The following is a 23,580-nucleotide window of genomic DNA, read 5'->3' as shown; positions in this document are numbered from 1 at the left end:
AATCAAGTGTTTCATTGCACAAGGCTTTGAGACGTGTGGGCCAGACCTTGGACAAACATTCCATCTGGATGCCCAGTCTTATTCTTGAAGTGGGCAGTGCCATATTGTAATTAACTATAAATAAATAAATAAATAAATTTACAAAACTAGATCATAGCCATTTATTAAAAAAAAACCCTCCACAGTTCACATACTGTGAACTCTACAGCCCTGAACTCTCCTGTAGATTTGAGACCTGGCAGGAAAAACAGGAGAGTTAACAGGAAATCAAGAAACTAGAAAGTTCTTTCTTATCCTTATTGCTTAGTATGCAAGTTGCTGTATTTCATATCCACTGAACTACTTTATGGATGGCATATGCATTTTTAGGGGTGGGATATTTATTTGTCTGCTAACTTCTTAAGTACTGCATACAGGATTAATCTCAGAAGCTCCTTTAGAAGTCCCCAGGACTTGCAACTCCAAAAGAAAACCACTGCTATGAGAAATTCCATTGTTCTTAAATATCACCCAAAGAATGGAATCAGACATAATTTGTTCCTACAAATAAGGGGGACTTACACAACACACATCACCTGGTGATCTATATTTCTGTGGCAGTACAGGCAGTGAATTGCCATTTTATAAAAAATAACAGACTTCTTTTTTTAATGGCAGCTCAGAACTATGCAGCTGCCTCATTTTTTCAGTGTGAAATACACAGATCTGGTTTAATATCCTGAAGTATTTTTGAGCTAAACCCCTAATGCTGAAGAGTTTACTGCAATTAGTTGTAACTATGGCTGTACACTTTGTAAAGGGTGGGAACAGGAGTTTAAAATAGCGACAGCAACCACAAAGGCACAGGATGGATACATGTGCAATCTTTATCAGCATTACCTTAATCATGGTTAGATTAGCTTTAGCCGGCTGCTGCTTTTGTTCAAATGTTGGGATTGATAACATGGGGAATGAACCATCTGAGCAGAATGATAGAGGACAAAGTCTCTGCCTTCTTTCAGGCTTAAGCTATTGCAAGATTTTTTCTTCTACTTAACTTGGAGCTCTTAGGGAATAAAAGCTATAATCCAACTCCTCATAAACAATGAGCCTCTGAAATGCGGCAGACAAAACTTATTTACCAAACAATACTCACTTGTATTCAAATGAAGTGATAGCAGGTGGAATGTAGACACTTTCACATATGTTCTACTCTTCTATTTCACTTACAAAATAGTTGAGATGAGTAAGCATGTAGGTATGTTTTAATTTGTATCACAATGCCTATAGGTCACAATCAAGATATTAAGTCCCTTCACCCACTATCAGAGCACACAAATCAAGAGCTAAAAACTGTCAGGTACACTTCACATGGTGCCTATACATTAATAGGTACTGTCTGAACAGCTTAAGGAGATCAAAATGTATCCTACACTCAGCTGAGCAAAGAGATGGACCACTGATCAACAGCAAAAGCTAAGCTCAGAGCACAGCTACTGTACTTCTCAGGGGCACAAGTGGGCTATCCAATTCTGGAACAGAAGGCTGCTCCTAGGTGCAGATGCCAACAACTACATTAACTTATCAATTAAATCCCTCAAGTAGGGAGATCTTGGGATTGGTCTGTGCTGCCAGAAACATTTATTTATCTATAGCCAACAGCAAACAAGCTGAAATAGTTTTGGCAGTGTGATGAACAACCCAAGCTCAATGAAATGTCCTAACCAGCATAACTTAGAGGCAAGAACTTGCAAGCCTGAGACACTGGAAACCAGATGAAAGTGAGCCCTGAAACCAACTCAGTTTAGGTCTCCAAACTTTTTGCAAATGTACACAGTGACTCCACATGACAGAAAACAACTTGAAGTTGCACCAGTTCCTACTATTAAGTGAGTTTAAGCAACTTATTCTCTAATTTGTTCACACTGAGACAGACAAAAGACAGGCACAAATCCTGCAAGCCAATTGGAAAATTTTAAGGTGAAAATGACAGGTGAGTTTGGATATTTTGAAGAGTCAGAGGCCGAACAAGGCTTGTTTGGAGCAATTTTAGATTCAGATGCTGCAAGCATGACAGTTATGTTTTCAGTGCCAAAGTCCTAATTGGTTTAAGCCCTATAAACAAAACAGAGTGGAAAAATATTAACACATTAGTGCTGGTGGATCAAAGAACAGAGAGATTTCCCAAGGCCACTTTGGGAAGAGACGAGAACTGAGTGCACATTTCTCAAGTCTTAGCTCAGCATTTCCATCATAAGGTTCTTTTAGTCCAATCTCCCACTGAGAGTAGGTCAAATTACCATCAAAGATAACTACCCTGAGACTGCTGTGCTCAGCTACCTAAGCAAGCTGAGCCTCTCCTTGTAGATCACATTTTCTAGATGTCTGATAAAATCTGTTTGTTTGCTCTGGACTCTTTCCAATTAGTACACATCTTCTGAAGTGCACCAATTAAGATCAGTTTTGGGCACAGCACCAGGCATGTTAATGAGAATGGTGATTATTAAAAACTCTCTCAAAACATTTCAGTTTGTGCACTTACAATGTACACAAATAAGTAGAAGGGAAAATAAATAAAACCTTTTGGAATGTTAATTTTCCCTGAAGAGTTCCATCACCTACTCAAGGATGCTGGTAAACAAGGTCAGATCACTACTCAGACAGTATTTGAAGTTACAGAAAGAACAAATAACTGACATATTTTGGCAAAGACCCACAGCAACCAGAATGGGGACAATGATCTAATTCCACTGAAAGAAAAACTGTTAGACAGTTGGTCTCCACGGAATTAGAAATTCAGAAATATATAGACTGATTCTGACTGAAACCTGTCATAAAACTGAAAAATTAAAGTTTAGGAATCTTAACATAACTAATACCAAAATGTAGGGAAAATAATCTTTCAGTTCCCTGTTAATAGGATCCACCAATTTAATACAAGTTTTGACAGTTTGAAATGGTCATGTATACATACTTACATTCACAGTGCAGGATACAGTTGCACTCTTGCCTGGTACAGTCAGGCATGGTCTTCTATCCTTAAGACAAAAAAATATTCAACAGTGAAGGGATTGTTTCTCAGAAACAAGGCAAGACATCAATAATGTTATTGCTAATCTGGAGAATACCTTGTTCTGTGGAAAATACAATTTTCTGTCAGGATGAAACTTAAGCTGTGAAGCAAAAGCCGAAACACGATTTGTCTTAAAACAAGCAAAGACTGTTTACCTCCTCCCTACATAAGATATTCAGATGTCCATGGCCTACACAAAGATGAGTTATCTTTAAGAACAAATACTGTTGGGGTTGGTTTTTGTCACACTAATAGAATAATGTGTTCCCACTTTCAGGCTGCAAACCATATGAAGTTAATTAATGACCTGTTTCCAAGCTGTAAGTGGAAAAGCAATGTAAAATTAAATTTATTATAATTTATGCCCTTTCTGTCTCAAAGAGAGCACTGGGTAAAACTAAACTTTGAAATGTATGCAACTCATGGAAGGTATATTATTTGAAGCATTTAAACTTAATTACTCTTTTGGGCTCTTGAAAGCCTTGTTGGCTTTTGAAAGCAAAATGCTCAGGAATTATACTACCTTGTCAGAGAGAACTACATTACCGAGAAAAAGCACTCTGGCAAAAGCACAGAAAGAAAAAAATGGAATAAACTACTTTTGTATTAAAAGTGTAATTAAAAAACAACCCAAGACACTACTACTGCAGATCTTGGTAACTGCTTATTGAAGTCTTCATAAAATCATCAACATTTCATGCTATCAAGTGGGTTACATACATCAGAGAAACTGCAACCAGTCAGTTTACTCACCAGGTTTAAGTCAGTTCTTTTCCTCAATATGTGAAGGACTGATCTCAGTGGAAAAACTCCCTACACACTGACTTTGCCTGCTCTCCTTTACACTTGTACTACAACATCCTAACACTGATTTTCAGAAGTTGGTGGTTTGTTTCAGTTTGTTTTACTTTGCTTTTTTTTTGTTCTTAATTATGAGACGAAAACAACAACAATTTTAGAACTTTATATGGCAGATTTTGCATTAAACCACACAAAACCCCAACGTATTAAACTCAAGTAGACATTTCAGGCCAGTAGCACAGGAAAACAGCCCTTTCACAATCAAAATACTGACAATGCTAAAGGCCAGAAGAGATTTTCATAACCGATCATCATGGGACAAAGAGTCAATTCCACTATCTAATTATTAAAAAATTAAGGTCCTTCACAAAGATCATATGACTTGAGTCTTCTGATCAAAGCCCGTCAGTTATGTTTGTTGCAATTAAAAAAAGAAAAAAAAAAAATCACATTGGCTGCAACTCAGTTTTGATACCAATTGTTTATTTGCAGGTATTTCAGTATATTAAAAATGACAGTGAACCTTTGAATCCATATACATATACATATACAATTTATGTTAGACTTGTATGTTCAAGATTTGCTTTTTGAAAGAAAGCATTTGAAAATGCCTTCTCATTCCCATTAGAATGTAATTCAGATTGAAAATGCAATTACAAGTTCTTAGCTGTTGTCCAAGTCTTGTGTGTGCCGTTTGGCCACTGTCAGTGCAGCAGGCGCAGCTGCTGAATAATAAAAGCAATACCTTGGAAACAGCAAAGGCTAAGTATTTGGATCACTCTTATAAATAACATTTTAAGAAAAGAATCCAATTCAGTTGCTACCCAGAGGGTAATGTAATGGAAGAAGGATAGATTTCCACATCTTTGCAGAAAGCCCAAACAGTTGTTTGGTATAAGTGAACTATTTCAGAATAATTTCTGAATTATCTCTGCCTCAAAAGGAATATTATTTATGCAGAAATATATACACTTTCTTCTGTGGGTGTTTTTTTTGTTTTTTTTTTTTACCATTTCTCTTTAAAATAGTGTCTGATCTCAAACCTTCAGGAGTGTATAAAATCACTCAGATTCAAGGTGACTTTCCATTAAAAAAATTATGTATCTAAAATCATTTGAGTTCTCACTTTGTTATTGCATTAATAACTTATCCCTCCCATTTAATTGAGTTCCACTTTTGTTAGCTTTTGTTAACTAATTTTCTTTGCATTTTCTTTCATAAAATAAATAAGAAAATGAACTTGTATACCAAGAAAAGTCGACAAAATTGATCTGTGACACTCCTCAATACGGCAAGACTAGGATGCTCCTTAACAAAGTTAGTGTGCTACATCTTGGGAAAGAGGAGAGAAAATAAAATACTTATATTTGAGAAAGGCAAGTTAACATTCTCCTCCTAAATGTAGTTTTTAATTTAATTCATAATAAAATATTTATCATTAGGGAACTTGCAAACTCACATTTTTATATTATTATAAATATTCAGAGCAAGTTAAAATGTTTTAGCACTTTCAAATAAACTGTTATTTTACTTTAAGTAAGTGTCCAGAAACTTCACAGGGTATTGCTGGAAACCCATTTTTTAATATAGTGCTGACTTAAATAGAATAATCAACTGTGTGAAAAGAACTACATCAGTCAATATACATTTCTTTCCTAGGAATTTCTTTTGGAAACAGGGATGAAAATGAGTCATGCGTTTGGGGTTTGAAAATTTTTATTTTTTGTAGTTAAAACTATTTTTAAATTTAATGAATTCCACACAAACAATACTCCACCTAATCAATCATTTCTTCCTGAATACCAAAGCAGTATTTTCTTTAAATTCTAGACAGGAAAAATAACATACCTGAAAAAGAACTATGCTGGTGTATCTTTAATTGTTGTATGTTACATATTGTTTCTCCCTCATGAATAGCTAGAATTGTCAGCAGGAATAATAATGACAATGATAAATATAATGGTTATAATAATAACAAATTTTAATACATGAATACATTATTATTCTGATTTCTGCCATTCAAAAAATTCCATCCACCATCATCTTTCTCCTTTCAACCCTGCTTTCATTTTTCTCTCACCTACAATCCACTGAAAGTAAGAAAACTTTCATAGTACATAATATTATTTTCTGAAAACAGGAACCATCTCGGAGGCCATATTCATAAAGGAGATGTTTTGTGCACAGTCAGTTCTGTAATTCACTCAGTACTTGGTAGAGAGCCAAAGGAAAGTCCTACAGTTCACACACAGAGATAAGCAAGATAGGACTCACCCTTTAAAAACACAACTGATCTGTTTGGGCATACCTCCCACATACATCTTCCACATACCCACGTGTATCTTCCACATACCTTTGCTCACAGGAATCTCTGCACGTGGACATTCAGAACTAAGCCTCTTCATGGTTTTACATCAGACAGAGAAATAACTACGGAAAACCCTGTGTTTTCTAAACTAAAATTCATGGGCTTTTACTCATGGCAAAAGCTCTTTTCCCTCTGCTATACCTCAAACATCTGAGCAGGAAATACAGACTTAGACTTAGTCGCATTACTTGTGATATTGCCAATATTTTAGTGACTGTTCTGCAAACTGGCCCAACCAAAGCAACAGATGTCACCTAATTGAAGGCAGAAGACAAAAAAGAGCACAAAAGCAGCTCTGCCTCAAACATGACTTTTGTCACTCCATCAGATTTGTGCTAACAATTTTACATGTTAAGCTGAATGTGCGGGATGTAGAAGAAAAATTGCAATGCATTTTTAAAGGCTTCTAAAGAGCAGCAGGACACTGATTTCTACAGTAAACATTGAAATGTTCTGCATTAATATTTAATTGGTTAAAACTCTCCTGTATAAATCATAAGAAAAATGAAGCTTTTAAAACAACCATTTAAAAATTGTATTGAAAATAGTATTAAATCCCACCTATGCCTAAAAGGCTTTAAATAGCAAATTACATTTACACAAGTATAAATTTTATATCTAATTTTAAAACACATACGAATGTGCTTTAAAACATGTTCTAAAAACATGTACAAATTGCTAGGGAAATTTTAATAACAATATGGGAACAATGTCTCATAGCTGCATTAAAAGAGAATAATAAGGAAATCAAAAGTGGCAAAGTTAAACATTTCCTAGTTTATTCCCATTACCAGTTAAAATGGTCATGGAAGGAATGGTTTACCCAGATTGACATGTTCTATCAAGGAGGTGCATTGTCCTAAAATCAAAATGCATTTAACTGTGTTAAACATTGGGACTACTCATAAAGAAACAAGCAGTACTGTGGTGTAAATACTTGGCAAAAAACCCCGACTTTCCCAAGCTGTTAAAACACATGCATGAATTTATAAGTCTATTTCATTACTAGTTTACGTACAATACTGTGGTCTAATTCTTATGTCCTGTTGAGAAAAAGAAGAGAGGATTTTCAGAGAAAAATAAAAGTTCTAGGGCTTGAGGAAAAGAAGAAGGGATTTTCAGAGATAAAATAAGTACTAAGGCTTGAGAAACAAGAGGTCTATAGGTAAGAATCTAAGAAAGATCAGAGAGGCAGGTCAGGAGAAAGCTGAGGTTCAAGATCTTTGCTTTACCTTAGAATAGAAGAAAGTCACGGCAAGAGCTCTGCACAGAAATTCAATAAGTACATAGTCTGTATTAAAGGAAGAGAGAGTTCTCGGCTCTTAAATCAGCGTGAACACCATACGAACCACTGTAATGTTAAGAGAAAGAATATATGGTTATGTCTCAGAAAATAGGAATTTGAAGATTTCAATTTCTTAGTTTGTCTGATTAATGCTCAGAGAAGGTTTAACAAAAGACAAAAACAATTTGCAGCTCAAACTGATGTCTGACTCTGGTTCACTTAGGCCATGCTCTGACAAAGGACAAACACAAATTACATTCACTTGATAATTTTCAGTTATTCAACCTAAACAGGGCAATAAAGGAAAAAGGACATAGGGTTTCTTACAACAACCAAAACCTTGATTCTCTGACTGTGATCTCTAGACCACTACATTTCTCAGCCTTTTCAACTGAAGGAGCACTTAACCTCTGGAAGCAAAACAAATTCAAAAGCCATCTTGTGCTTACTGTGCCAAAGTACTCACAATGGCCTTCTTTTAGAGACAAGTAAAAATAAAGGTAAAAAAATGAAACTAATTTTCATTCTTCTATTCTGCTCATAAATGTGTGAGAATATGGCTGTGCAGGAATGTCTGGTTTTGACTTGCTTTTTGAGCTCTCTTTTGATTTTTATTGACCATCAATTACCCCACAGACTATGGGCTGCATAGCATTGCTTTAGGTAGTGCTGCAATTAAATCACATCACTCAGTGAGCACTGGAACTAATGAAGCTTGGTCTCTTAAAGATTTGTTTTTCATGGTTGATTGACTTTGGTGCCTAAGAATGCAAACTCCAACTGAAGCCTTCTCTTATGGTAGGCATTTATAAGGGCTGGCTGGTTTATTGTTTACTCTTTCCCTGCTCCCCATTCTCCAGTGGTTAATAGTGTGCAATTTAATGATGTAGCTTTTCCTTTGTCTGCACGCCTTCCAGGGAACACTTACAGAAGCTTTCTACTATACTCTGCCATATATTTTCTCAAGGAAAAAGAATTTATCAGATTTACTAGACATGTTTGAATTTGGCCTGTGAACTCAAAAGAGTTATTATGGAGATTTAAGTGTAATTGCACAGACTTGGTAAACATGCAACTTCCTTCCATGGGAATTGAGGATAAAATAACTTGCCATACTCTATTTTTTTTTTTTCCTAAAACTCATCGAAAATTTATTGGTGAGAAAAAATACAAAATATTGCCACTGGAATATGAACAGAATAAATGGAACTATTTGCCTTCTCTTATTTAATTCCCCTCCCCATATTCATACTTTCTAAACAATCCTATTCTCTTCCATTCTCCACCCCAAGATGAGCTGCTGTGCTCTCACACTCTTTGACTTCCCACTTCCACTGGGACTGGAGTCCCTCATCCTCCACTACCTGTCTCTATAGTGATCTCAGGCACCTAACCCACATTCAGCTTACTCAATATTTGTGCTCAACCTCAGCCCTGCTCCCAAGCCAGGAGGGCAGGCGTACTTCAAAAAAGTAATCCAGTACACAAGAAGAGACTTCCAAATGGCTCAACATTTATCTGTTACAATTTCAAGACAGAAGTGTATTTACATTAATACATTTCATGCTCCTGTCAGTGGGAATGCAGTACTTGATTAAAAGATAATTATATTTTATCAGTCTTTCAAGCACATTGCAATATGTTGACATAAAATCTAAGGTTTCTGATTTTAGAAAAAAACTGTGCAGCACCAGACTTAAAGGAAATTCCAACACAATCTCATTACAATATTAAATGAGATATATTGGTTTGTAAATTCCCCTACCCCCCCGCCTCCCAAATAAGTCTAACACTCTGTGCTGCTAAGAGATAGCACAGAAACAACAACCCTTTGACAAGCTGTTTTCATAGTTTAGGATTTGGCACACAAACCTCTAAACTTACAAGAAAAAAAACAATAAATTGATTACTGATTCACTAATATCAATGTTAGTCAATGATGACTAAGATCTGAAAAGCTGACAATATCAAGGTATTGAAATAACACAACGTATCTGTGAATACATTTTGGAAGACATCTGTACACACAAATAAAACTCATTTTTTTGGAACTGTAGATGAAAATCAGTGAGTTTTAACCCCTCAATAACTAATTAATTCCTTAAAATTTTTAAACTTTGAATTAACAATTTTTGGCCTTGGAAAAAAGATGTAGGAAGAATCTCCTTGTAATTCCAAATTTGTAGACGAAGAAACTAATATTGTCTAAATCCAGAGGCAAGCAATTTTATTGATTTATACTAACTGAAGTAAAGTCTTTGCAAATTTTCATTTGAATTTCTCCACAAAACTGCTTTAAAAATCTATTAAATGCAATCAGACACCAAATTTTTGTGAGGGATAAAGTTAAATTAGGCGTACCCAAGGTGATTACTGTTATGTGTTATTTACACTACCACATATAAAAAAACCTTATATTACAAACTTGAACATGATTGTGACAAATATTGCATACATAATAGCAGAATCCACATCTCACATCTTAAATGAGAAGCAACATATTCTTATCTCTGATAGATGGAAGAAAATAAATAAATAGGAGTAAATAATTGGATGGTGCAGTACCCAAGTTCCTTAACCATTGTGAAACTGGAGACTTTTAATTATATACAGTAAATAGTGACTGAAGTAGGATTGTACTCTAAGTGTAACCTCAAAAACCCACATAGCAACATAGGGACAAACCCTTATCCTTTACTTACCATATAAATAAGATACTTTGTAAGGACAATATATGTTTAAGGTATAATTTTGCAGACACAAGCTTGCATGTAAGTCCACTATATACATAACTATACTCATTCTGCTTTCAGAACATAACAACCATGGAATCTGAGAGAGCAATATGAGAAGACTCTGACCGAATGCCAAAAGTGCAGACATTCAGTTGTTATAGGGAGTGTTTATTGTCCTGGAACAGGAGCCAATATTGTGCACTGAAAAACCATTGATTAAAATGTCTGAATGCTGTTGGGAAGCAGGACCAGAAGCTAAAACTCCCCAGCTGTTCTAGCTCATGTTCCCTAGCTGCTGAGTTGTCTCTGCTGCACTACTTCGGCGTGCATCTGCAAAGCTCCATAGAGTAGGCACAGGAGGGATAATTCTGGTCCCAAATCAGACAGCACTAATTGGTCACAGCCTGATTCGGAAACAGAGATTGGTTTGAGTTTAGGAGGGCACAGAACACAGGTTGTTTCAGGTTCTGAGTTCTCTAACCACGACACTGTAAAGCCTAGTGAGCACTGCTACCATGTTTCTCCCTGCTTCTGTCCTCACTGTAACTTCTGTACTCTGTGTTGATTTCAGATCTTTTCTGTACTGGATACACCTTTAATCACACTTCCCTGATTCACCCTTCCATGGATCTTAGGTGACATATTACCCACCACCTGGACTCCAAACTAATAAGGCATAAGCCAAGTACTATTTCTTTTTACTGCAATGAAGACATCAAGTGCCTGCTGCCAATGCCTATGGGCACTGAGTACATCCACTGGCAGACTGGGGTGACTATGTCTACATCTACAGCCACATTCTGTGGCTTGTGAGCTTGAAGGTAAAATTTATGTTTTATCTAAACCACAATTCAGGTGCCTAAATGTTTTTTTTGAATATAGTCCAAAGAAACTCATCCAAAATTTTTCTTACTCTGCATGAGTTTTGTAATAGTAAATCTCCATGTAAAAAAAAAAAACAAACAAACCAAAACCAAACAAAAAACAAACAAACAAAAAGAAACAACAACAACAAACCCACCAACAATTACCAAGGAAATTTTCCCTCTATTCTCACTAGATACTCCCCCTCCCCCTCCCACCCCCCTCCCCCCCCAATTTGGAAATTAAGTGGAAATTAAGGCCGAATAAGCAATCAACCTAGCCATTTGCATTTAAGACTTGTATTATAAAACTTTGCTCATTTCAAACAGGAACCACACTGACTAGTTTTGCATGCCTTTGCTCAGGTGAAATCAGCTGGCATAGGAGTCTATTAATGGCAAAAAGATTCGGTTTCAGCCTCATCTTTTACTACTGCATTACTGTTAAGGAAGTTGGATTATTACACTTCACTTCCACTTTTCTACAGAAGTTTTTAAACTATTCTGCAACATTCAGGGGTTATAGTTTAACACATGGATTTTGTAAAATGTTAACGAAATCAAAGACAAACAGAAATGCAAATAGATGGTATTGTACAGTAATTTTATGAGCTATGAAAGCCATTAATTTGCAATTGTACTTGTTTACTGCCTATTGAAGTCTACAAGAGTCCTCCAGAAGTATAAATTAAGCAAAACTACTGTCACTCCAATTTTCCTATTGAAGGCTAGCAGAGCTCACTGCCACTTCTGTTAGTGCAGTTACAACAAAGAAATGGTTACTGAAAAGGTAAGATACAATTCCAGCCCCTGGATATACTCTAGTCTACCAAAACCTAGATATTGCAATAGCCTGTCCTAAAATCTTTGCTTATCAAATGTACATTGTTCAAGCATGCCAGACAAGATCTACTAAAATCTGAGGATAAACCCAGTATATTCTGCAGTCTGTTTTATAGAGATCTGCTCTGAATCCAAGTTCTCCAAAACTCTCTTTACTTTGTAAAGAGTAAAGGGGAAAAAATGCCAGAAATACACAAGGAGATGCTGTTAAAATCTTCGACTAGTAACATAAATTACTCAGGAATGTTGTGTATAGAAATACACTTATATATATTTAAAAAAAAAAAAAAAATCTTCCTGCAGACCCTCTTGCAAAATTCCAACTTTGGTTGATTTGTTTTTGTAAGTTTAGTGGTTTATCAAACCTTACCTGAGGTTAACTTTCTAAAGGGATAGCAAGGGGGTTAATAAACACTCTTCATTTCACCCTATAAGGAGCAAAGCTCTAAGGTAAAAAGGACAGCAGACCTGCATTACTTCCTGCTAGCCTTCAGCACTTTAGTATGACAGAGCTTGTAATCTTTTCTGGCCAAAACAAATAAGAAAACAAACAAACAAACAAAGGTGTTTATCTGCAGAATGAAGACAACTGTATTTGCACTTTCTCAGGTACAAGTAGACAAGTATAACTCCATAACTTGAATGTTTTCAGCAAGTTTCAATGTATGGTTTTTAACCATTAAGTATTTCATACTATCAGGGGACTGGAATGTGAGGATTCTATGAAGACAGGCTGAGAACATTGGTATTATTCAGCCTGGGGAACAGAAGGTTCTTGGGAGACCTAATATCACCTTCCAGTCCCTAAAGAGGCCTACAAGAAAACCAGAGAGGGACTTTTTACTGTGTAGATGTAGAGATAGGACAATAGGGAATGGCTTTAAGCTGAAGGATGGTAGGGTTTAGGTTAGATACTAGGAAGAAATTCTTGACTGTGAGGGTGGTGATACACTGGAACAGGTTGTCCGGAGAAGCCGTGGATGGCTCATCCCTGGAAGTGTTCAAGGACAGGTTTGATGGGGCTCCAAGTAAAACCTGGTCTTGTGGAAGGTGTCCCTGCTCATGGAAGAGAGGGTGGGGAAATGGATGAACTGGAAGGTCCTTTTCAATTTAAACCAATCTATATTCTATATTCCCATTGCCTACTACTCTAAAAGTAGTCAGAAATATTTAAAAGTCTTGAGGTTTTATAAGACATTTAAAACCAAACTTGTGGAATTAACAAACTTGTGACATTTTGCATTCATTAGGGTATCAAATGTCTTTTAAGACAGAAGAATACTTGGAATGTCACTGTTTCCCAGAGTGAGACAAATGTATGACAAAATTTGTTCTGAAACAGGAACGAGGCAGGCCAGAGAAGCCCATAACTTGTGTACAGAGCATTAAGTAACTACACACTTTTCATAGTTCATAAGGCAAGAAAGAAGCACTTAGAAATTTTACACATATACTAAGAAATGATCCTCATACTTTCCATGAAGTATCAGTATCAGATTACTGATATTAGTAACAAGCAAAGTTCTATAGGAGAGAAATTAATATCTTCTGCAAAGACCAGAGATAGGAAGTTGCCATTTATACCTTCACCCACCCTTTGCAACTGGGTATGTAATGCTACATCTATTTCAATTAGATTGTTTTACACCAGAAAAACAAACAGCCAAGAGCTTAGTACCACACTCTGGAAGTGCTACCAAAATATTGTAAAATTGGTTCCTTTCAGTAAGCAAGTCCCTAATTTTGGACAATCTCAGAACTAAAGAGTGATTCTAGTTTTCTTCAAATGTAAGCTTTAATTGTTGTAGAGAAACTAGTATCTGCTGAATTCTGTAAAACAGACGGATTAACTTTGTTAACTTGCAATTGGCAACTAGGCTGCTAACTGCATACAGCTAGTCTTACTGCCCATGCCAGATTTTGAGTGTAGGGCCCACATACTCTGTTACATTTGCTGTGTGCAGAAGCTCAAACCATCACAGTTTTCAGCCACTTATGCTAGTATTACCAGTCAAGAGAAGACCAGTGGTTTTTTATTCTAGAATACTCTAAGATACTTTTAAAGCCCAACTGTAAATACTGTTTCCTTTACAAACTCTGGAAACGTTGTTGTCCCATAGATTTTCTAGGAAGAATGAATAGGCTGGAAAGTAGTACTTTTGAGAGCATTCCTTTTATTTCTTGAAGGAATTTACATGCCCAAATCAGATTGCTGGCCCCCATGTTGCTATTTAAGAATAATGAAATACCAGGCGTTGCTGAAAGTCGCTTCAGGGTCTCATACTGTAAGCTTTTGTTAACTGCAATTAACAGTAGTGCTGGACTTTCTGGGACAACCACTCAAAGGCCTTGTTTATGCCCGAAAGTTCGTGCTATCACTGCCTCCACAGCGTTATGTTGTACGGTACGAAGACAAAGCTTCGTCAGTCTTCAGTGTAAGGCACAACTTCAGCCCCACGTATTTGTGCATAGAACTACTCCTGGGTTTCTAAATCCGCAGGGGAGGCCTGTGGTTCCCGCCAGGGGAAAGCGCCCATGCCGGGGCTGTCGGAGGTGCCGCCGGGGCGGGCGGTGTCTCACCCTGCGGCGGGGCAGCGGGGCAGCTCCGCGCCGCTACCGGGGGCTGCGCGGAGCTGCCTCTCCCCCGCCTACATCCGCCCGCCCGGGAACGGGAAAGGCTGCGTTACTCAGACAGGGACAAGAGGGTCGGCGGCGGAGGACGGGGACCAGCCGGGGGATCGCGGGCAGAGGCTCCTGTCACGGCGGCGGCAGCGGCTCCCGGCGGGGCGCAGGAGCCCGCCCCGCCTGCACGGCCGGGGAGGCAGGGCGGGAGGCGGGCGGAGGAGACAACCCCCGCCTTTATCGCTCGCACCGCACCGGGGTGTGCTGGCTCTCGTCGCCGCACAGGAGCCTTGTCGGGGGACAGCGACTCGCAGGAGCCCTCCTTATCCTGCCCCAGCAGGCTCCGTCCCGCGGACGGTGCCCCGGGGCTGCAGCCCGGCCCCGCCTCCCCCGAGGTCGATTCCGTGCTCTCGGCTCTTCTCCCCGCTGCGGCGCCCGACTTGGTTCAGCCCGGGGCAGGCGCTAGGAATAAGCCCTGTCCCCTTTGAAGAGCCTCGGTTCAGGCTCGCCTCTTCCCTCCCACCGCCGCTGCGCGCTGCTCGGTCCCGACTGGGCCCTCCCGCCGGGGCGGCTCCAGCGGCTCCGGCTCCACAAGTTCCTGCTGCCCGTGCCCCGGGTGCGCGCACGAGGCTGGCCCGGCCGTCGTGGGCGCCCGGCGGGAGCGGCGGCGGCAGGGGCGGGAGGAGGGCTGTTGTGCCGGAGCCGCCGATGCCGCTGTGAGATGGCATCATTCTGCGCGGCGGCGGCGGCGGCGGAGCGCGGCGCGGAGGGGTGAGGAGCCGCCGCGGCGGCGAGGAAGCGAAGAAGAAGGAGAAGAGAAAGGTGGGAGGAAGGAGAAGGAGGCGGCAGCAGCTGTGAGGCTGCGAGCCACGGTAAGGGCACAAAACAGGCTGTGCCGCAGCCGCTTCGGTTTGCGGTCTGGCCCGGCAGAAGGACGGCTGTCGTCCTCGCTCCCCGCCGCCGGTCGGCCGTGGGCAGCCGCGGGGGTGGGCGCTGGACGGGTGCGATCTGCCCCTGTCACCGAGGGGCGGGGAGGAGGGGAATGGGCGTGGGGGCTAAAATGGCGAAGGGAGCCGTAGCGAGCGAGGTCTCGGTCTCTCCTTTCCGGCGCTTTCACTCGTCGCACCCCTCGGGCTGTACTGGCCGGGGGCGGCGGCTGTTGCATCTTCCCTCCCGATGCTCCATATGGTGTTCGAAGAATTGCTGTTTCCCTGCCGTCTCCCGCTCTGGCTCGCCTCTGGACAGGGCTGAGGGCCTCTGGGCCCGCACCTGGCGAGGGGAGGGAGGGTCGGGGCTGTGGTGAGCCTGTGTCGCTATGGGGCGGGGGGAGAGGGAAGGGGAGTGTCGCCGGTGTCCGGTGTCAGGCGAATAACCTTGTTTATTCCAGTCTACGGCCTTTGCGAGGGTGACTGAGGGCTGAGTCGTGACCTGTGTCAACGCTGAGTGGATTGCGAGAAGCTTTAGTGGCCAGCACTCAGTGAGGCAGCTCCACGGCCGGCCCTGGCTTGCTTATGTGCGGGGTGAAAGCAGAGGAGAAGGCTATAACTGCGTTTATGTTCGCCTTCCTTCGGTGAATCCGGGGAGGGAGGAGGTGGGGAGCCGTGTCCCCTCCCCGGTGCGCTGCTGTCGCCCTCACGGTGCCAGGGCGCCCGGCGGGGGGGTTCGCTCAGCGCTCAGGTTGTGGGTGTCTGCTCGTCCCTCGGGGTCCCTGTGATGGGTGTTTGGCTGAGCAGACTGTGTGAATTGAGGATCTCAAAAGACCTGTTTGTGTCGTTTATCTTTGTTTATGTTGTTGCAAAATGTTACAACTCAGTGTGTTTATTTACTTGATTTTATTTGTAGTTGTCTTATTTTTGGAACGATACCAATTCTCATCCCAGTTTAACTAGGATGATCTAGCTCTGCTTCCAGATCTATAAATGTTTAAACTATACATCAAAGAGAGACAAGGACTTAACACCATCTAATCATTTTAATGGGAGCTCTTCGATGTTTGGGTGAAACTGTAAAAAGAGGTATTCATATTTCAGTTGCATTTTCACAAGGCAGCTGTGTCTTATAAAAAGTAATCAGGATGCTGTGCATTGGAAAAACTCAGGTTGTGCAAGTTTAGTAATACTGGTTTACTAGGGGATGCAAGCACTGACTGCAGGTATCTGCGTTATTTTTGGTCATATGTGTAAAAGACAGTATGAGCTTCATAGCAGAAAGTCTACCCTTAAAATTGGTGTACTGGTTTAATCTCTGCAATATAGAAACAAAGGGACTGGTGATGGCTGTGGTAATGCTTTACTAGCTTGAACTGGTTGTATACTTTTAAAAAATTTTCTATGCTGCCTTATCGGAGTCCGTGTTGGTCAAGGTATAATGGAATAACTATTAGTGGTCGAATTAAATAATAAAGATTAAAGAAATTTACTTAGAGAAAATATCTGAAGATTTTTCATCCTTTTGAGAAAAAATTTACAGCTGCAAAAGCACAATTTACTTGGATTCATGACAAAGATGCTTTCAAATGGGGCAACTAGAAATACTTTTGATTGATATTGCTTATGAACTTGTGGGTTTGGAATCCTTTTGTCACTTCTTCAGTGTGTATTTTGAACTATATTTTAAAAGTCTAATCCTGTAAATGCTTCCAGCTTAGTACTATCTGTAGACTTTCCCCAACAATAGTGTAGAATAATTCCCTTAAATACACAATTATACTTGAAATCTTGAGAGCTTTGGAACTGATTTATTCTCTTGGTACGGAACACTTCGTTACCAAAAGAATACAACTTATTTTTGTTTGTAAAATAGTTTACATTTGTTGCTAAATATCAGTGAAAAAACCACTGTAAGTCAGCCGCTATGTTTTTGTTAAAAGGGCTTTCAATAAAGTTTGCCTACATTTGCCTACAAGTGCTTCTTAAATCACAGGAATACTGACGGAGTTCAGAGCCAACCCCTCTTCATGAGTCTGTGGAACCTTTGGAAGAAGGGGAAATGTTTGCTAGTTTTACTGCTTTTCATCTTGCTTTTTATCTTTCAGTATGAAGTTGGAAATTTTGATAAGCTGGAATTTCTACCCACTTCCCTGTTGTTTCTCATGAAAGAGTGTGTGTGGGGAAAGAGATTCCTTCTGGGTTTTGGACAGGAGGAATCGGGAGTAAGGATCTACAACAGGGGAGTTGGTATCGCATTCAGTTTCTTCATGCTTCCTATGCCATTAGACTTGAAAACTAAGGTGCCATGATCAAAACATCATGACCTAAGCCATGTCTGTTAATTGAAAATGGCTTGTCTTTATGCACTTAAAGCAAAGACTCATTGTTAGCTTTAAAAAAAACCCTTGCAACCTAAATCCCTACAAAACCCCCAAGTTCATTTTAGAATTGAGCTGAGATAATGAGGTGTGAAGGCTAGGTGAGTTAATGGATGGAGTGATAAAGAAATACAAGTGCTTGCTGCAAGCTGTCTTTAAGTGATTCTTGTAAGTTACTTTTAGCTGTGTTAAAAAGACTCTTTGTAAAGACTGAAAAGGAGTGAAGCTACTGATAAAAATGTTTTATCTTTTAAGCAAGCATTGTACTGCACTTGTCTGCTTCTGCTCAGTGTAACATTCACCTGAATTTAAAAAACAACAACAAAAAAACCACAACAAAAAAACCCCCTTCTGGCTCTGCCAGAAAATCAGTTGCGTAGTGACTCAAAATCAGAAACTTCTCCAGTGTGCCTGTAGTAAAGTATGTAAACTGGGGCAGGATTCCCCAGTTTCTATGGTAGTGTCATATTAGCAAAAATCCTGTTATTTTTCCTGTCCTTGCGAAACTTGTAAACCAGAACTGCTGAACTCTTCCTTTGTATTTTGCGTTATGCAATATGTAGTGCATCTAAGAATCTTCTAGATTCTTAGGTCTGTGGGCCAGTGCAGGCAGTAGGAGCTGGTTGCATCTAAGTCCTTCTTTCAAGGTTTGCTGCCATTGCATCAATAGGCCACTTTCTGTGTTGGGGTTTGTTCAGATTTACTGTAGTATGCTGGAGTTCTCCTGTGGTTACATAAAGTGGCCATAGGTTAAGGATCATGGGAAATACTGGAGGTCACCTCTGTTTTCTTTGAAGCAAAATTATATAGCTGGAAAGAGAAACCTCCTCTTCTTATCAGCAGGAGTTGTGAGTGACCAGAAGAGGCATTCCAAAGGCTTGTAAAAAAGAACACGTCTTAGAGTGGTGCACCCTCCTTCCCCACCCCGCTCCTCTCCCAGGTAGAACACTGACGTGGAATAGTGTTGGTTAAAATTTGCTGATACTTTTAAGAGGGAGTTCTTGTTTCTAATTGCTTTTTGTAAGTGAAAAACTGATTATTGCTGCTTGGAGGACAGGTACTACAGTCTTTGAGGACCTGCTAGTTTAATCAGAGGTTTATTTAAGTTTAGCTCTGTTTTGCAAATGTAGTGTTGCTTTACGGAGAAACACTGGAGATTCCAGAGAAGCAATCAGCTGACAAAGTGGTTATAGGATGTCAGAATTGTTTACAGGGGAGAATAATTTTTTTTTTCTTTAATTTCTTAGCATTGCAGGAAAAATATGTCAGGAAAACCTGTAGGTTTGTGTTACATATAGGTCTTACTAATTACTGCACGTGTAGTAGGAAGAAATTAATCATTGCAGGTTTACATGACTGTACTGCTGTAGTTCTAGAGCAGCCTATGCATGGCAAAGAAACAATTATATTTTAATTCCTTCTCCCCTCAGTCAGTGCTGAGGGTTGTGTAAATTGTTAATCTAATGTATAGTTTGATAATTCAGTACTGTAAAAAAAAATCACTTTCAAAATCATGTTAGAAGAGAATATGGCTTTGGATTTAACTTATAAATTCTACTGAAGAGTCTACTGAAATTTACTGAGCTGATTGTGTTACTTTATAGTGGCTTTTGACTAAAATAAAGTCATGAATAAAATTGGAGTAAAACGTGTTTAACAAAGCCGATTAGTGAAGATTCCAAAATGCTTTGGTTTTTATTAATCACCATTTTTCTTCTCATTGGAGTATGTTAGATATGCTTATGTTCTGCTTTAAGTGGCTAGCATCTGAACATACTTGAATGTAATCAATTCAAAACCTGAAGATTTTTTTCAAAATTATCTGTTACACAGTAGGACAATCTCTTTATTTGTCTTATGTGTAAATGGCATTGAGAATGCAAATGCATATTAGTAACTGACCAAGTAGTTCAAAGAGCATAGAATTACTCCTGTCTACTTTGATTCCATTTGGATTTTAGGTTTATTTTTCAGGAAATTGTCTTGAAGATAGAAAAAAGCTATTTAAAAACTGATGAGAAGAAGTAAAATTCTGAAGAATAGCAGCAAAATAATTCTGGTTTATGCATTTAAGTATCTTCACCTTGCAGCCTGAAGTGGGCAGAGGAGAGCTCTCATCTGTGCTTCTGTGAGCATAGATAGCAGTAAACAGGATACTCTGCACACATTTCTCATTACTGGGGTTTTTAACCCAGATCTTTTGCTATAACCTCTAAATGGAGGAGGAGATTAGCAGAAGAATCCTTTTAAAAAAGGAAGCAAATAAAAACTTTTATCTGTTCCTCATACAGATGGGTGAAAAATATAACTTTGGATTGTATGTGCACTTTGAGGTAGCCAGCAATTTCTTAGTATAAATCAAATCAAATGTGTTGTAGTTTTAAAATGAGCTAAAATAAACAGGAAAGATAAAGTTGATAATCTGTAAAATTGCACAATATGCTTCGGCATTAGAACTGAAAAAATAACACATGTCCAGTTTTGAATCAGAGAGCTGTGGTAGGTCTTGAGAAATTCAGAATTTCAGAATTTTTGTTTCTTGTTTTTAAGGATTCATCCATTTATTTGTTTTCTGCTGATCAGATCATGATACCTTAGTCTTGAAAGCTGACCTTGCTTTTACTGACTGGTGGACCAAAATTACATCCACAATTTTCTCTTGTATTTCCTAGCATCTATGATGACATTTAATTATTATGTTGTAAACCTAATAATTAAAAAGCAAAATAAAATATAAGGGGAAAGCTCAATAGAAGATGAAGAGTAATAGGATTGGCAAACTTCCTTTTTCCCTTTTTCCCCTCATGGAATGGAAGTATGGAAGCTGCTGCTTTGTAAATTTCAGTTCCCTTTTTTCCTCCATTCTTGGCATAATTTGTTTTCCACTTGCAGATATCTTTGTACAGTGTTATCTTTTTAAAAAATGATCACTTTTCTTACTTAGTAGCTGAAAAGATTTTGGGTTAAAAAAAAAAAAAAAAAAAGAAAGAAGAAAAAAGTTGTATTTTGTCTTCAAGATGCCAGTTACAAGGACAGGAAAATTTCAGTTAGTATTGAAATCTGGTGGAAGACTGATATCCATGTGTCATTCCAAAATAAAATAAATCCCTGGCTGAATGTCTTGTAAGAGATTGCTGACAAAATTTTGTCATGGGATAGTGAATTAAGCTGCATTGTTAAGGGAAGAGCTATGGGGAAGAAAACTATTTAGGATCTTAGTTCATAATATGCTAAAATGTCTTCTGCTAATGAACTGACAAAACCTTTAGATAGTGAAATTATTTATTGAGTAATGAAAGTTGAACCTTCAGATGGAAACAACAGTGGGTAGTGTATTGTTTGGTGATAGGTACCTTTTTTGTGTTAACATAGGAGACATAATGTGTGTTGGAAAGAGTAACTACAACTATTCCTCAAAATGAGGTGTAATGAAGCATTTGGTAACAAGAACCAGACATAGATAAGAATTGTTTTATGAAAATGTCTCATCAGGAATGGAGTAAAAAACTAAATATTGGAATGTATTCAGAATATAACACGTAGAAGCTTATATGCTATTTTTATATTACTTATATAAGCATATTTGTTACTATTCTATGGTAGGTGGTTTTGGGAATCTCCCAAATCTTACACAAATGATCTGTTGGGTTTCTTTGTTGTTTGTATTCAGTCTTTGCTCAGGAAGATATCACTGATTGAGGAAAAAACTATCAGAGTAATACAGCTTCTGTGCAAATAAAATAAAAAATGTTGTTAATTTTTAGCATTAAAAAAAGTGAAGAGAGGCCACTAGCAGAGGCCCACGGAACCCTAAGTATTAAATCTAAATATAACTTTCGGCCTATGCTTTTAATCCTGTGTCATACAACTAAACAAATAGATGTTAGAGCACACTTTGAAGGGAGAAAGGTAGAGAAGGGTAGTCTATCAAGAAATAATTCTTACACAATTCAGTTGAGATTGACTGATGTATGATTCAAAATAAGGAATAAATTGTTACACAGACAAGGAGAAAATCCATTGCTAAGAAACAGGGATTTTAATAAGAAAGATCATACTTGCAAAAGATTGTACTTTAGTGCATAAACTAAATGCATTTTAAAATACCTTCTAAGAGCAAGTTATTCTAGACTGCTCACTGTAGCCTTTTTTGGTTATAGTTTGTTTATGGTTGTGGTTTTTGTTTTGTTTTGTTTGTTTGTTTTTTTTGTGTGTGTGTGTTTTTTTTTTTTTTAATATGACTGTCAGGGATAGCCTACTTTGAGAGTTGATTGCTGTTCTTGTCTCTTTTGTATAAATCTGTTCTGCTGGTTGCTTCAGTTTCAAAGCTTTAAAGTCCGTAAGAAATCAAAATTGATTAAATAAATCTTTATTAGCAGAGCCGTACACTTTGGACTTATTTTCCTGCCTGTTTGAACATTTTGTGTTTCAATCCGTCCCTGTAACAGAGGGGAACTAAGAACATTTTTCCAGATGTTCAGTGACACTCCACAGCTTAAAAACTGGTGTTTTTAAAGGTTGATATAGAAGATGTAGGAACAGACTAAAGAATAGAACAGACAACGTTGTCATGCCACTGTTTATATGCACAGCGCATTCCTTGCTTAAATGAATGCTTTGTGTATTTTTCCACCTTTTCCTGCCCTGGGTTGAAAGCTGCACAGTACAACTGCAGAAGGCACAAAACAGGACAGCAAGAGGAGGAGAGATTCATACGGAAGAAGACCTAGAGAATGACTAAGCGTCTTTAATACTCTTCAGGCCAGAGGCCTGTGTGTTGACCATATCATGTAGGTGTGTGTTTTATGGCTAAAGGATGCTGGAGATGCTTTTTTCTTGCTTGTCTTTCCTCTAATAGCCACCCTCACAAGTCCCTTGAAAATCAACCTGAATTAGGAAATAACTTCAACATCCTTCAGTAGGGAGCTGGTCTTTTCTATACACTTTTTGTAGCAACCTGGTTTCATGGCAGTGTTGCTCTCAAGAATAAGCTGGTAGTCATTTTAAGTTTTATTAACTTAGTCCTTAGCTTTTCACTAACAAGAATACTGACCTTCATGAAAGTGTGTTTTCTTTCACTGTCACTTTTGTAATGATGTTAAGTTAAACTTAATATGCAAGGTATTATTGTGGTCCAGTATTGGCCCTTGAGAAGTCAAACTTTGAGCCTTTCTGGTCAAACTTGTGTTTTATTAATTTTCTTGTTCTCAACTTATGATTCTTTTTGTAGGTAAATTTTGGAATCAGATTAACTCAGGTTAAAATTGGATTGGAAAATATTTAGCAGAAATAGACAACTCTTTGTTTTAAGAAGTGAGAATTATTCATTAACTTAGAGCCTTGGTAAGGATCAGGCTGAATTCTCTAGCACTGAAGGGCTATTTTTGAAAAAGTAAGTGACAATGGCTGAATGCTCTCAGGTAGAAATAGGTAAGATTAGCGCAGTCTGTGACTGGAAGTAGGACAGACATGTTTTAGTGTTTTAACACTGCTGAGATTGACAGCTGGAAAGAGCCTTGCATAGCACTTTTAAAAAATCAAATATTCAGAGAAAAGAGAGTGAGAACATGCAGTGAATTCTACTTATACCTCTTTGAGCTATTTTTTGAGATAAAGTTACTGGTGAGAGGTGGATCACATCAAATGTCTTACTGACAAAAATTGTGCAAAACCCTTTCTGCCACTTTCTCATAACACTGAGTGG

The 23,580-nt window shown here is 38.6% G+C and overlaps 1 protein-coding gene across 3 annotated transcripts in view; it reads left to right on the top strand.

Annotated features, from left to right (window-relative positions):
• The first annotated feature begins 15,277 nt into the window (after positions 1 to 15,277).
• The window catches only part of WWP1 (WW domain containing E3 ubiquitin protein ligase 1), a 59,446-nt gene continuing 51,143 nt past the window's right edge, over positions 15,278 to 23,580 (top strand). For 2 of the 3 annotated variants that reach the window (XM_040088937.2, XM_040088735.2), the window contains exon 1: positions 15,278 to 15,441. The gene's annotated coding sequence lies outside the window, so the exon portion shown is untranslated. Of the gene's footprint in view, positions 15,442 to 15,989; positions 16,161 to 23,580 lie in introns of those variants that run through there. The other variant, XM_040088803.2, reaches the window with a different exon arrangement.

This window comes from Hirundo rustica, chromosome 1, assembly GCF_015227805.2.
Source record: "Hirundo rustica isolate bHirRus1 chromosome 1, bHirRus1.pri.v3, whole genome shotgun sequence".
NCBI classification, from domain to species: Eukaryota; Metazoa; Chordata; class Aves; order Passeriformes; family Hirundinidae; genus Hirundo; species Hirundo rustica.
The sequence above is the reverse complement of the archived record's forward strand: the minus strand, read 5'-3'. Positions and strand labels throughout refer to the sequence as shown.